The following is a 3,162-nucleotide window of genomic DNA, read 5'->3' as shown; positions in this document are numbered from 1 at the left end:
AAATATGGTAACCCGTAATGTAAGACAAATATCTTGAACGGTCAACTATCCTTAACACCCCCCCCCCCCCGCAAGCTGAGCGTCGGATTTGAACGAACGTGAAGCTTGGATCTGAAAAATTCAAAGAGAGGTCGAGAAATACTCTTTGTGAAGATATCAGCAACTTGGAGATGAGAGGGTACATATTGTGTGCGAAGTTTGCCAGCGATAAATAGATGTTTTAAAACCCGGCCCTTCCCATTTTTTGTCTTGTACACTGTTTGGTTGTGTGAGATTCTTAACTAGTTTTATGGATCATGAACCAAACCGAGAGTAGAGTCGTCAATACATGTTGAAAAATAAATAAATGTTTTAAAACCCGACCCTTCCCATTTTTTGTCTTGCACACTAGCGCCTTATCCATTGGGCCATAGAGTCGTCAAGATCGAACCCAGAGTCTCTGGTTTCGTAGACCAGCGCCTCCCGACCCTTCTCATTTTTTGTCTTGCACACTGTACCCGTCAATACATGTTGAAAAACAAATAGATGTTTTAAAACCCGAACCCTTCCCATTTTTTGTCTTATACACCACCCTCTTTGGTTGTGGTTGTGTGAGATTCTAGACTAGTTTCATGGCACATGAACTGAACCAACTCTCCTAGGGATCAAACCTAGGGTCTCTGGGTTTAATAGACCAGCGCCTTATCCATTGGGCCACAGAGTCGTCAATACATGTTGAAAAATAAATAAATGTTTTAAAACCCGACCCTTCCCATTTTTTGTCTTGTACACGGTTTGGTTGTGTGAAATTCTTAACTAGTTTTATGGATCATGAACCAAACGGAGAGTAGAGTCGTCAATACATGTTGAAAAATAAATAAATGTTTTAAAACACCGGACCCTTCCCATTTTTTGTCTTATACACTCTGTTTGGTTGTCGTTGTGTGAGATTTGCCCGAACCCTTGCCATTTTTGTGTGGGATTCTAAACTGGTTTTATGGATCATGAACTGAACCGACTCTGCTGGGGATCGGACCCAGAGTCTCTGGTTTCGTAGACCAGCGCCTTATCCATTGGGTCACAGAGTCGTCAACACATGTTCCCATTTTTTGTCTTGTACACTTTGGTTGTGTGAGATTCTTAACTAGTTTTATGGATCATGAACAAAACCGACTCTCGAGTAGAGTCGTCAATACATATTGAAAAATAAATAGATGTTTTATAAAACCCGACACTTCCCTGCTGGGGATCGGACCCAGAGTCTCTGGTTTCATAGACCAGCGCCTTATCCATTGGGCCACAGAGTCGTCAATACATGTTCCCATTTTTTGTCTTGTACACTGTTTGGTTGTGTGAGATTCTTAACTAGTTTTATGGATCATGAACAAAACCGACTCTCGAGTAGAGTCGTCAATACATATTGAAAAATAAATAGATGTTTTATAAAACCCGACACTTCCCTGCTGGGGATCGGACCCAGAGTCTCTGGTTTCATAGACCAGCGCCTTATCCATTGGGCCAAGAGTCGTCAATACATGTTCCCATTTTTTGTCTTGTACACTGTTTGGTTGTGTGAGATTCTTAACTAGTTTTATGGATCATGAACAAAACCGACTCTCGAGTAGAGTCGTCAATACATATTGAAAAATAAATAGATGTTTTATCAAACCCGACACTTCCCATTTTTTGTCTTATACACTCTGTTTGGTTGTGGTTAAACCCTTGCCATTTTTGTGTGGGATTCTAAACTAGTTTTATGGATTATGAACTCATTTTTTGTCTTATACACTCTGTTTGGTTGTGGTTAAACCCTTGCCATTTTCGAGTGTTTGGTTGTGGGTAAACCCTTGCCATTTTAGTGTGGGATTCTAAACTAGTTTTATGGATCATGAACTAAACCAACTCTGCTGCCCAGAGTCTCTGGTTACCAACTCTGCTGCCCAGAGTCTCTGGTTTCGTAGACCAGCGTCTTATCCATTCCATTGGGCCTGGTTTCGTAGACCAGCGTCTTATCCATTCCGGCCACAGAGTCGTCAATACATGTTCAAAAATAAATAGATGTTTTAAAACCCGACCCTACCCATTTCCATTGGGCCCATGTTTTAAAACCCGACCCTACCCATTTTTTGTCTTGTACACTGTTTGGTTGTGTGAGATTCCATTGGGCCTGGTTTCGTAGACCAGCGTCTTATCCATTCCGGCCACAGAGTCGTCAATACATGTTCAAAAATAAATAGATGTTTTAAAACCCGACCCTACCCATTTCCATTGGGCCCATGTTTTAAAACCCGACCCTACCCATTTTTTGTCTTGTACACTGTTTGGTTGTGTGAGATTCCATTGGGCCTGGTTTCGTAGACCAGCGTCTTATCCATTCCGGCCACAGAGTCGTCAATACATGTTCAAAAATAAATAGATGTTTTAAAACCCGACCCTACCCATTTTTTGTCTTGTACACTGTTTGGTTGTGTGAGATTCTTAACTAGTTTTATGGATCATGAACAAAACCAACTCTGCGGGGATCGAACCCAAAATCTCTGGTTTCGTAGACCAGCGTCTTATCCATTGGGCCACAGAGTCATCAATACATGTTTAAAAATAAATAGATGTTTTAAAACCCGACCCTACCCATTTTTTGTCTTGTACACTGTTTGGTTGTGTGAGATTCTTAACTAGTTTTTTGGATCATGAACTAAACTATCTCTGGTGGGGATCGAACCCAGAGTCTCTACATGTTCAAAAAAAAATAGATGTTTTAAAACCCGACCCTTCCCATTTTTTGTCTTATACACCCTATTTGGTTGTGGTTGTGTGAGATTTGCCCGGATCCTTGCCATTTTTGTGTAGGATTCTAAATTAATTTTATGGATCAAGAACTTAACCGACTCTCCTGAGGATCGAACCCAGAGTCTCTAGTTTCGTAGACCAGTGCCTTATCCATTGGGCCACAGAGTCATCAATACATGTTGAAAAATAAATAGATGTTTTAAAACCCGACCCTTCCCATTTTTCGTGTAACGCCCCTAATTTTCTTTAACCTAATTAGTAACGTGGCTTGAGTATTTTATGAAATACTCAGTAAGTCACCCCACTGTTGGGGTTAGGAATGCAAACACATGCAACATATGAGCGGGACCTAACTTTTCATAACTTTTCATAGCCTTGGGCGCTTTTCTATTCCGG

This window comes from Cucurbita pepo, chromosome LG03 (genome assembly GCF_002806865.2).
Source record: "Cucurbita pepo subsp. pepo cultivar mu-cu-16 chromosome LG03, ASM280686v2, whole genome shotgun sequence".
Taxonomy (NCBI): domain Eukaryota; kingdom Viridiplantae; phylum Streptophyta; class Magnoliopsida; order Cucurbitales; family Cucurbitaceae; genus Cucurbita; species Cucurbita pepo.
This window is presented reverse-complemented; position numbering follows the sequence as displayed.